We start from the raw sequence: 13,424 nt of genomic DNA on the forward strand, positions 1-13,424 counted from the left end.
CACACATGCTAATAATGCAACAGAGTCTTGTCCACCTTGCTCTCTACCATGCTCACTTGACTGTTGATCTTGGCCACTTTCTTTCTCCAGAGTCTTGAGTATGTGAACTTGAAGCAGGGCACAATTTGGACCAACATAGGAGCTGCCCTGGCATCCAGGATAAAAGAAAGACAAGGTCAGTGATTTTGCCTTTCAGTATCTAGCAACAAGAAATCTTTCACATGTCATTACTGGCTGCCAGGGTGTATAGCAGGAGATTCTGTGTATGCACCGGGTTGTGACAGGATGGTCAACTATAAATGCAGATGGGGAATGAGCTGCTCCCAGCACATGCCTCCCTACTGATCCAGTGAACTTGCAATTGTGACTGTCATATCCCCCATTCACAGGGATGTGGGTTTGTCCATATTGCCCTCTCTAATCAGGAGACAGAGTTCCTAAGTTCAAAACTGACTGTGATCTTTCTATTCTGCCCTCATTAAAATAATAAATAGAAATTAGTGACATGCAGGAAAAAAATAAGTAGCAATTAATACTGTGTCATTCCAGGGGTACTAGGGATGTGCAGACAAAAAGTTTATGTTCATAAGTCCATAAGTCGAAAGGGGGGGGTCAATTTTGGTCAATATGGACATATGTAGAATTCTATAAGTTGAGTCTATGTCCATACGTGCACCGATTCCCTAAATAAAAATTTAAACCCCTCACCCTCCTTAATCCCCCCCCAAGACTTACCAAAACTCCCTGGTGGTCGAGCGGGGAGTCAGGACGCCATTCCTGTATTCCTTTGCGAGGAGCACGTGACGCGGACATCACGTGATTCCCCGCGCGTTCGCTCTGGGACCCTCGTTGGACACAACCGGAACTTTTGGCCAGCTTGGGGGGGCCTCCTGTCAGGAGGGTCAGGAGGCCTCCCCAAGCTGGCCAAAAGTTCCGGTTGTGTCCAACGAGGGTCCCAGAGTGAACGCGTGGGGAATCACGTGACATCCGCGTCACTCCCACGTGACGCCGACGTCACGTGCTCCTCGCAAAGGAATACAGAAATGGCGTCCTGACTCCCCGCTCGACCACCAGGGAGTTTTGGTAAGTCTTGGGGGGGGGATTAAGGAGGGTGAGGGGTTTAAATTTTTATTTTATTTAGGATCAACAATCGCGATTTCCAACGTATTCAACATAGCTATGTTGAATAAGTTGGAAATCCGATCGTTTTCACCTCATCACTTTTTTAAGTTAAAAAAAAATTACGTTGCGTTTTACATATGCGTTCAAAACGAATGCACACCCCTAAGGGGTACCATCATCCTGTCATACATATGACATGCCCACTTCCAAGTGCCACCTACTGAGCCATCGTTTGACTCTCACAGGGACTCCCAATGTAGCAGAACTGGTGGTCAGTTGCCCCTATCTGAAAAGAATGCATGTTGTACTGCTCACTTCAAAAGCCACCGCCTCTAGCACCTGCTTGACTACTACAGTAAATTGAAAATGGCTGAACAGGCAGAGGACTTGGTATACAGTACCAAGAAGTGACTGCCCCCACACACGTGCTTTATGGTGCTATAAAACAGGTGTAAAGTTTGCTGGTATGGAAGTCCACAGGGAGATTCCCTTTGAAATCCACTTGAAGGCCAGCGAGTACAAAATACATGCATCATGCAAGCATTGGAATACAGATATTTTAAAAATAGCTCTTACATTAGTTGCTTCATGTTTCATATCAAAATAATTTAAAGAAAATATGTCAAAATAAATGTAGTCCATGTGATAAAAATATTGTTTGATTCACCATATTTTTCCCTATATGAGAGAAAAGCCTGAGTAAATCAAATCCATTTTACCTTTCATTATGACACTTGTTATTTTAAATAATGTTTGCAAACATTCCAACATGTCAGGTACACTTTCTTTAAAAATTATCAAGACAATTTGTCTTGTTTTATATTTTCTAATACTGTCATATTTCGTTTTATGTAGAATGGTAGTAAATTAATACAGATCCAGTTGCAGATATTGAATCAAGAACAGATCTTGTGAAACATGTAGTAGATGACGTTACTACCAATACTCTTTTAGGAACATTAAACATATCCATAAATAAGTAAATGGAAAGCATCATGCATTCCCAAGCAGACAATTGTCTCTAGACTGAAAAATGTAAAAACTTGGGTTCAAGAATAAATATAAAGATTTTCCATAAAATCTGCAAAATTCGGTCCCATACTCTTGAATTCAGATACTGTCTTCACCACCTCCACAAAGAGGCTATTCTGTATGTCCACTATCCTTTCTTTATATAAATATTTCTTTAGATTACTCTTGAGTCTACCCCCTTTTACCTTCTACCCATGATCTGTCTTGACAGAGCTTCATTTCTATTTAAAGAGATCCACTTCTTGTGCATTTATTCCTTGAAGATATTTAAATGCCTCTGTTATATTTCTCATTTCCCTCCTTTTCTCCATGATATACATGCTTAAATCTTTAAGTCTGTCCCCTTGTGCTTAAGATAATGACCATTAACTATTTTAGTAGCTGTCTTCTGAGTTATTTTTATTTTTTTTATTTGTATTTATTTTTCGCCCATGATCTACGTGATTTTCAATTTAAACATATGTAATCAAAAAAGACACACAAGGCAAAAACAGAAAAATCTTTAAAAAAAATTCTAAAATACATTCTCATTCTTATCAAAAATCAAAAATTCTAAAAAATCTATAAATAACTAAAAAGACTCTAAAAGACTCTATTTAGTTTATATCCTTTTGAAGGTACAGTCTCAAGAATTGTACAGAGTACTCAAAATGAGGTCTCACCAGAGACTGATGCAGAGGCAATATCACTCCCTTTTTCCTGCTGACTATTCTTCATCTTATGTACCCATCTGGCTTTTGCCATTGCCTTATCTGTTTGGCAATCTTTAGATAATCAGATTTGATCATCCCCAATTTGGTGCAAAGAAGAATTTCACATCCTATGCTATATTGCTTCTTTGGGTTTTCCAAACCAAATGCATAACCCTGTATTTTTTGCATGAGCAGGATAATTTTCAATAGTGTGCATAATTCAGCACATAGCACATAAATGTGACTTCTTAAAGTTATATGTATTAGGGATGCGAATCATTTTTTGACGATTTAAAATATCGTCCGATATATTTTAAATCGTCAAAAATCGTTAGGGCCACGATACAATACCAATTCCCCCGATTTATCGTCAAAAAATCGTAAATCGGGGGAAGGGGGAGGGCAGGAAAACCGGCACACTAAAACCCCCTAAAACCCACCCCCGACCCTTTAAATTAAATCCCCCACCCTCCCGAACCCCCCCAAATGCCTTAAATTACCTGGGGGTCCAGCGGCGGTCCGGAACGGCAGCGGTCCGGAACGGCCTCCTGCAATTGAATCGTGTTGTCTTCAGCCGGCGCCATTTTTCAAAATGGCAGCGCAAAATGGCGGCGGCCATAGACCAACATGATTCGACTGCAGGAGGTCGTTCCGGACCCCCGCTGGACTTTTGGCAAGTCTTGTGGGGGTCAGGAGGCCCCCCCAAGCTGGCCAAAAGTCCCTGGGGGTCCAGCGGGGGTCCGGAAAACGATCTCCTGCCGCGAATCATTTTCCGTACGGAAAATGGCGCTGGCAGTCGATCTCCTGCCGGCGCCATTTTCCGTACGGAAAACGATTCGCGGCAGGAGATCGTTTTCCGGACCCCCGCTGGACCCCCAGGTACTTTTGGCCAGCTTGGGGGGCCTCCTGACCCCCACAAGACTTGCCAAAAGTCCAGCGGGGGTCCGGAACAACTTCCTGCAGTCGAATTGTGTTGGTCTATGGCCGCCGCCATTTTGCGCTGCCATTTTGAAAAATGGCGCCGGCTGAAGACAACACGATTCAATTGCAGGAGGCCGTTCCGGACCGCTGCCGTTCCGGACCGCCGCTGGACCCCCAGGTAATTTAAGGCATTTGGGGGGGGTTCGGGAGGGTGGGGGATTTAATTTAAAGGGTCGGGGGTGGGTTTTAGGGGGTTTTAGTGTGCCGGCTCACGATTTTCACGATTTTCACAATACTTTAAACACCCAAACGGCAACAATACGATTCCCTCCCCCTCCCAGCCGAAATCGATCGTTAAGACGATTGAGGACACGATTCACATCTCTAATATGTATATTTTGTTAACTGTGGTGCCAGTTGCACAATTTAGTAAATATACATATCTTAACCTCCAAACTTCCATGTGTATGTTCAAAAATATGGAAAACAGCAAGGTATCCATATACTGTAAATATGTAGGAAAATAAATCCCAAAAAGGGAGACAATATGATGCAAAGGTATATCAAATATTTTCACAAAAAATCTTAATATTTATTTTCCAGTTCAACATATATAGTATTTTATAAAAAAAAATATTCAAATTCTTACACCTGCTATAATATTATGGCTAAAAGTGCACAATAACTCAACCAAGCTTTCTACCACAAACAAACCATCAATAAACCAATCACACTCCATACCTCACACATACCATTCTATTCCAAAATCTAAAAAAACAACTTACACTCTTACAAAAGAAAATATAGTGTTGTGCTTCCCAGCTGCGTTGGTGCCGCGACCGGGCCTTCTCACTTGGCGTGCCTGTCTACCAGCTCCTCACCTGCAGCCTCCGCCAGCGCTGCTCGTCCGCAGCATCCCCTGGCCCATCGGGGCTTTCTTTCTCAAAGCACTCCTCGCGTCGGGGCTTGGTCCCGCCCCCTCAGCCCCACCCCCTAGCGCACACGCGCGGTACTCCCGGACATTTAAAAGGCCAAGCGTGGGAAACTCATCCGCGATGCACCCCAATGACATCACCTGAGCCCTGTATATAAGCAGGGCTCAAACTTCTGCTCTTTGCCTTGGCAATCGGGTCGACACCGTTGGCGTGATAGTTTGCCTCTGTTCCAGTGTCTCCTGTTCCAGTGTCTCCAGTCCCAGCGTCTCCTCGTTCCTATGTCCTTCCCAGGTAGTACCTAGCCAGACTGACTTCTTGGTACTGACCTCTGCCTGCCTGACCATTCTCTTTTGTCAATTCTCATGCAATATTTATGCATATTTTTAAAGAAAATTTCAAAAAAATGAATAAACAGGATACAAGTTTTTGATTGAATAAAAAAAATTTTGGAGGTTGGAGGTTTTTTTAAAAGACCAATGATTATAAATTACCTCATATACGATACAAGTTCTATGTAAAACATAACACGAGGTCCTGAGGTCTTTTTTCCTCCATTTTTTTAAAACATCCATGAGTATCTATACAATCAAATATGACTTTGTGAAGTTTTGTATTTTTTGTACTGACCACTGCCTGCCTGACCATTCTCTTGCCTGCTGCCTGGAACTGACCACTGCCTGCCTGACCATTCTCTTGTCTGCCTCCTGGAACTGACCACTGCCTGCCTGATCATGCTACTGCTTGATGCCTGGAACTGATCCTCGCTTGTCATGACTACGCACGGACTGATTCTGGTGTTGACCCCTGGTTTGACTGACCTCTCTTGGACTGATACTCTGGCACTGACCCTTGCGCTTCACTCGGACACTCTCTTCTGACCCCCAGTGACCATTGGGCCAACGTACTTGGATAACAACCGCGGCTTCCTCATGGCTAGACCTGCAGGCACTGCCTGTCTCATCCAGAGGACCTCTCTGAACTGTTACCTTCCTGAGGTCTCCGGAGCTTCCGGTTCAGGTCTAGCTCCTCCACTCTGCATTAGCTGCTACCTCTCCGCCTGGTCTTAGGTGGGCCTCCAGTGATCTCCAGGAGAGGTAGCGGAGAGGTGTGCCCACCACGAGCAAGGGTGCACGGCTGATGCAGAGTGGATGAGCTAGAAGAACTGGAAGCTCTGGAGACCTCAGGGAGGCAACAGTTCAGGGAGGTCCTCCGGGTGAGACAGGGAGCACCTGTAGGTCTAGCCAAGTGGAAGCCGTGGTTGGTTTCCAAGCAGGTTGGCCCAATGGTAACAGGAGGCCAGAAGAGAGGGTCCAAGTGAAGCGCAAGGGTCAGAGCCAGCGTATCAGTCCAGGAGAGGTCAGCCAAAGCAGGGGTCAAAACCAGAATCAGTCCGGGCATAGACAAGGCAAGCGAGGGTCAGTTCCAGGTGGCAGACAGTAGAATAGTCAGGCAGGCAGTGGTCAGTTCCAGGTGGCAGGCAAGAGAATGGTCAGGCAGGCAGTGGTCGGTTCCAGGTGGCAGGCAAGAGAATGATCAGGCAGGCAGAGGTCAGTACCAAAGGTCAGTCCAGAGAGATACTACCTGGGAAGGATACAAGAACACACGGAGCCACTGGGAACAGAAGACACAGGAACATGGAGACACTGGAACAGGAGACATTGGAACAGGAGATGCTGGAACAGGAGACACAGGAACATGAAGGCAAACTCACTACACCAACAGTGTCGACCCAATTGCCAAGGCGAGGTCCTGAAGAAAGGGCCTCACCTTAAATAGTGCATCTATATGACGTCAACGGGAGGCACCCACACGGGTTTTCCCACCCTGGGCCCTTTAAAGGGCTGTATATTGGCCGCATGCACACCTAGGGGCGTGACTGAGGATGCCGATGTGGCAGAGCCCCAACAGAAGCTCCACCGTGAAGCCTGTGATGAGGATGGCAAACTGGGAGCCCGAGGATGCTGTGAACTGGCTGCGGTCGCAAGGGAGGGGTGCCCGAAGCTGGTTGACAGAAGCGCGAGGTGAGCAGGGTTGGCTGCAGTGCCAACACGGCCGGGACACACAACACAGGGCTGAAACTATAGGCACTATATAAGTAATTGCAAATTGTTACTTTGTATTGGGACTCTCGATGGTGTTAGTATTTTAACACATTTCCCCACTCCTACATGGTCTTGTTACCAAGTGGCCTAAACATCACCACAGCCACAAAAGAATCAGAGCCAGCTTCTCAAAGTGGTCCTTCCACATGTCTATGCAACTTGGGCCTCCCACTATGCTCTGTCCATGTTGTTTACCTCTGCCTTATACAATCCTCATTCTCTTGTAATGCTCAGATATAGGCCCGTATGACATAGTGAGGGCAAAGGTAGCGCCGGCACCATTTTGAATATTGGCAATATGGCCCGCGTGCAGGATGTCGCTCCCGGACCCCTGCTGGACTTTTGGCAAGTCTTGTGGGGGTCAGGAGGCCCCCCAAGCTGGCCAAAAGTCCCTGAGGGTCCAGCGGGGGTATGGGAGCGATCTCCTGCGCTCGTGACATCGGGAGCCAAGAACCAAAATGGCGCCGGCGCTACCTTTGCCCTGTCAAATGGTAAGGGCAAAGGGCCACCGGCGCCATTTCTATTAACGCAGCCGTGGCCCGAGAGCGGGAGATCGTGCCGGGACCTCCCCCCACTGGACCCCAGGTAATTTAAAACATTTTGGGGGGTTCGGGAGGGTGGGGGATTTGTTTTAAAGGGTCGGGTGGGTTTTAGGGTTGTTTTGGTGTGCCGGTTTTCCCGCCCTCCCCCCTCCCCCGATTTCCGATTTTTTTGACGATAAATCAGGGGAATTGCTATTGTATCGCGGCTCTAACGATTTTTGACGATTTAAAATATATCTGACAATTGTTTTAAATCGTCAAAAAACGATTCACATTCCATATTTTCCTCAACTTCTCAGCAGCATTTGATACCTTGGATCATAGTATACTCTTAAATAGATTACAATCAATGGGGATCTCAGGTACTCTACTAAATTAGTTTACCTCTTAGTTCACAGATGAAAATAAAGAATGCAACATCTGATTGGTACGCTATCTGGAAGATTCGCACATGACTCGGCCTGGTGCGTGCTGTGCAGATTTTAAAACCTGCGACGTAAGCGTGTATCTCCCGATACACGCACAAATAAAAAAGTTTGAAAAAGGGGCAGAACATGGACAAGCCGAGTCTGTAACATGAAGTGTGCATGTAAGTATTTACGCTCACAAGCGCACACGTGATACCCTACCGCGTAACTTTACTTCTGCTATGGACGGCATCTAAGTAATAAAATAACAGAAACTAGGCTAGTCAGTTGGGTTTTAATGGTCAGCGCTAATAGGGTAAAAGGGAGGCAAATTAGGTGGGGGGGTTAGGAAGTTCTCTCCTTTACTGGGTCAAATTTGGAATAAAATGGGGAAACAGGTAATTGAATCAGCACGCATGTCTATTAAAATCACCCCCACTTACATGTCAATATAAAGTGCATTTGCACGTCAATATAAAGTTGTACACACATATATGCGCACATAGCCAATTTTATAACAGGTGCATGTATACGTGCATATATTATAAAATTGTTGCATCCATGTGTGCGAGCCGGCAAAAGTGTGCACTTTTGTACACATACTCGGGTCTTAGAATTCACCTTTATCACTACTGGGGTCTCAGCGACACTCTTCAATATTTACTTCACTCTGCAAACTATTAACTGCCTTGGTGTCAGCTATAAGATATAGGCAGATGATATATAGTTTTTCATCCCTTTAAATTCATCTTGGCTGTGACTTTATTAGCTTCACATTTAAATTCTATTTAACGCTGGTTACTGCATAATAGATTGCAATTAAATATCCAAAAAACTAAGGTCATGATCCTGACTACAATTAAATCATCTAGAGATATTCCACTCACTTTTAAATTTCAAGGTCATAACAAACCCATAGCTCAAAAACCTAGGCACAGTGATTGACACAAATCTCTCATTTTTTATATTGCATCTCCCACATAGATAAAAGCCTCTGTTAGAACCAGTGGATTTCTGTTCCATTCTCTAATCTCTTATCTTGACCAGCTTAGATTATTACAACTCACAATACTTAGGTCTTCTAACTAGTTCCAAATGGGCATTTCAAGTCATACAAAATTTTACTGCAAGGATACTCACTGGCAAAAAAAATACATGAACACATAACTCCTGTTTAACAGCATTACACTGGTTACCCATCTCTTGAACGAATCAGTTTAAGATTGCCAATATTATCTTTAAACTGATAAATACCTAATCATCAGTCTGGCTCAGCTTGACAATCTGTATTTACAAACCAGCTAGACAGTTGCACTCAGGCTTCAAAAATCTTCCTGAAATTCCAGCATTAAAGTTAGTACGGCTTGATATAACAAGAAACAGAGCCTTCTCGGTAGCTGGCCTCAATTTTGGAATAGCCTACCAGAAAAATTACAAGCTATTACCTGCATAAAAACTTTTAAGAAAAAATTGAAAATGTTTTTCTTCACTCAGGCATTTGAGTAGCATTGCTAGTCAGTAGATAGTTCCACAGATCTAATTATGAAATGTATGTTTTAATTTTAATTTTAATTGTATTTTTTATTTCTTGTATAATATTGTGTGTTGAAATTGCAATCCTCTATGAAACTGTCATATCTGTATGTAATATTTTTTAAACAAATAAATACATACATATATAAATAAGCAATTATCAGTTTGCTTTTTCTTGTTATCATATTCATCCTAGGGAATCTCTTTCCTCCCAACTGTGACAAGTGTACAGAGGTTTGGTTCTTGCTATAAAGCACAAAGTCCACAGAATCAACTTAGCAGCAGATCATGGACCCAAATCACTAAATCCCACAGTGAGTCTGATCCTTTAGCGTAACTCCTAGTGAATAGTGAATGAACTCATATCCTTGCCTTATAGTTTTCTAAAACCTTGGTCAATGTGCAGTCCTTATAATTTACTTGGGATGTGAATCATTTATCTGACGATTGAAAATATCAGGCAATATTTTAAAGATGGCGCCGGCCGTCCATTGCTCCTACCATGTGACAGGGGCCAGCCAATGGCACGGATACCCTGTCACATGCTAAGGGCAAAGTGCCATCGGCGCCATTTTATTTACTGGCAGCCGATGGCCCGAGAGCTGGAGAACACTCCCAGGACCCCCACTGGACCACCAGGTACTTAAAAATTGGGGGGGGGGGGGGGGGTTGGAGGGGTCCGGAGGATGGGGGGATACTAAAGAACTAATTTTAAAGGGTCGGGCTGTGTTTTTGGGTTATCGGCTCGGCACAGCCGATTAAAAAAAAGATTGGACCGTGGGAAAAATAATTTCCCGATGGTCCAGGAATCCAAAACCGGAACCGATTCCGATTCACATCTCTATAATTTACACCTGATTGCTCAATAACATTAGCAACAAAATAGAGGTTGAGAATTTATGCCATTCACCAACTGTCTCACTTCTTGTAGCTGAATAGCTTCTACTATCAGGTAGCTCATTTATTGCATTGTATTGGAAGATCAAAAGAGTCTGGTTCTTGTACATTAACAATCAGCAAATCTCTTTCTAAAACCCAAACATTTATCTGGAAACAATCAACCATATTGCGCTGAAGTACATGTCAGGGGTGGTGTTTGGGGAAAAGGAGGCAGAGAATCTCAATGGAGTAATGTGGAGTGGAAAGGCGGGCAAAGGATCTCAGTGGAGTCATGACCCTGCAGTGGTGCTTGTGGAAAGGCAGATAGAGGATCTCAAGAGAGTCATGATCCTATGGTAGTGCTTCGAGTTAAGCAGGAGCAGTAACTCAGTGGCATCACTACCCTGTGGTGATGCTTGGGGCAAATAAGGCAGAGGAACTCAGTGGAATCATAGCCCTGTGGTGGTGTTTTTGTAAAGGCAGGCAGAGGATCTCAGTGGAGTCATGACCCTGCAGTGGAGTGGTGTTAGGGCTAAGCAGGCAGAGGAACTCGGTGGCGTCATGATCCTGCAGTGGTTTTTGGGGAAAAGGAGGCAGAGGAACTCATTAGAGTTATGCTTTTTGGTGTTGCTTCGAACATGGCAGTCAGAATCAGGATATGTTGGATCCCTGTGGTGGTATTAGGGGTATGGTGGTAGCAGGCTGCTGCTGGATGTGCTGTCATACCCCTGTGCTGTTGGTGTTAAGGTATGGCAGTGAAAGGCTCCTACTAGATGTGCTGTCAGACCCCATTGTTGTTGTTGGGGATTTGTCAGGAGGAAGCAGGAGGAGTAAAGCCCAAGTCTTGTTGTAGGGGATATATCAGGAGGCAGCAGGCTGTCAGGCCACAGCGTTGTTGTTTGGTACATGTTAGGCAGCAGGATGAGTCAGGCCCCAATGTTGCTGTTTGGGTTATGTCAGGATGAAGCAGGAGGAGTGAAGCCCAAGTGTTGTTAGGGATGTGTCAAGAGGCAGGAGGCTGAATCAGGCCCCAATGGTAGTAAAAAGGGCAAGACAGTTAGATGGTGTCAATGCATGTTGGCCCCAGTAATGGTAAAAACAGCAGGGCAGGCAGATGGTGTCAGTGCATGTTGGGATTAGTGATGTTAAAAATGGCAAATCAGGTGGATGGTATAGTGCATGTTGGCTACAGTGATTGTATAAAGGCTAAGGCAGGCAGACGGTGTAAGTGTAATTTGGTCCTAATGGGATTTTTGGAGACATATGTGTCAGATTGTTGGTCTGCAAGGTGAGTTTCTCTTTCACATGCAGATCACACAATGTAGTGAGCATGTATGTGGGATTTCTGGTCAGAGGTCCTAGTCTCAGCACCTTAGCTCCCATTCCCTCTTCCTGTTGAAAGCCCTCCAACTTTTCTAATAGGATGCTTACTATGCATTCCCATAGTAAGCATCCTATTAGAAAAGTCATCCCACATCACCCAAGGTGGCACAAGTGGCACTCAGCTCCTCTCTGGCATCCTTAAAGGGATTCAGAATTTTCACAAGCTATCTCATGACTGATGAATCATGATACTCTAGGGAATCCTGAAAATCTATCTCCATTTCTATTGACAGATCTTTTTTTTTCACTCTTTATTTAGAGACACAGAAATACAAAAAAAAAAAAAAAATACTGTGAGAAATTAAATATATCATCAGAAAAAAAAAAGTAGGGAAGATACAGTCTACCAAATAATATATGAGCAGCCTAACATGTCAATGAACATTCAGTCCTCACAATAAAGTAATCTCTAAATCCAATATGGTCTCCAAATGGGTTTGTAGTTCCAAAACCATTTGGAGTTCCAAACCCAAATGGCTTTGGAACTCCAAACCCATTAGTTCCAAACCCATTTCCATGTAGGACATGTACTCCATAATGGCCACTTCTGCAATTAATCTTTTCCAATGTTCAAACTGAGGTTTAAATTTCCAATAATAAGCAATAGTTATCTTAGCAGCATGAAGGAGATGTTCACTGAGTTGTCATATCCATTTAGTTGGGGGGGGGCTGGCTCCCACTGCTCCAACAAATACAGGGGGGCCATGAGTTGGACCGCAAAGTGTGAGATCTGCAGGATAATATTGTTATTGTTTATAAGGTTTTGGGTGGACCCTTGGACGCTGTGGCAGATGACCATGCCCATGGGGGGAATTCCCATGAGGGGCCACAGGTCAGGCTCAGCTTTAGGACATACAACACAGAACTATCTTTTATTAAACAGAGTTGAGAATAGGTACGGAGAGCAAATTCCATCCGTAAGAAGTCCCTTGCTAACTCGATTAGCTACCAGAGTAGGCTTTTATATCCGGGATGCGTGACGTCATCACAGGGGGACACCTCTGAGGTTCACGCCAAAGAAGGAATAAGAAGCAGGGCCATGCGGCGAGTGTGCCCTATGGCAGCTGAACAACATGGCGGGATGCAGTGCCCAAGCCGGACCGGGGATGCCGGAGAGGACGGCAGGCAGATGCCGTGGCAGCCAGACGTCCATCAACCGCGGGAGGAATTGCCAAAGAGGTAAGGAGAGCGGAGTGGAGATGTCGGGCAGCGACAGTCATAACAGTACCCCCCTTCAAAGGATGGTCTCCTCTGCGGGTACCAGGTTTAGTCTTCAAAGGATGTGCGAAATGAAATTGACAGAGCATCTCTTTATCAAGGATGTTAGCCTGAGGCTCCCAAGAGTTTTCTTCAGGGCTGAAACCTTCCCAAGAAAGAAGGTATTCAAGTGTTTTGCCTCATCTTCGGACATCAAGAATCTCTTCGACCTTAAATTCTAGGTCATCTTCTGCGTTGATGGCAGGTGGTTCCTGATTCTTGGAAGAGAATTCACTGAGTATGAGAGGTTTCAAGAGTGAAACGTGAAAAGTATTGTGGTTGTTTAGTCCAGGTGGTAGCTTCAGACTGTAAGTGATGTTGCCAAGACGTCAGAGGATTGGAAATGGTCCAACAAAGCGAGGAGCAAAACGAGTGCAGGGTAACTTCAGTCTGAGATGTTTGGTAGATAACCAGACTTTGTCAATAGGTTTGAAGACAGGTGCTTGAGAATGGTGAGTGTCATAAAACTTCTTAGCACAGTCACTCACTTTAATTAGCATATCTTTCGTCTGAGTCCGAAGGTTATGAATTTCATCAGCAGTAGATTGAGCTGCTGGGGACATTATTGAGAGCTTCAGTGGAAGTGGCGGTGTCGGAGAGCATCCATATACCACTTCAA

This window comes from Rhinatrema bivittatum, chromosome 7 (assembly GCF_901001135.1).
Source record: "Rhinatrema bivittatum chromosome 7, aRhiBiv1.1, whole genome shotgun sequence".
Taxonomy (NCBI): Eukaryota; Metazoa; Chordata; class Amphibia; order Gymnophiona; family Rhinatrematidae; genus Rhinatrema; species Rhinatrema bivittatum.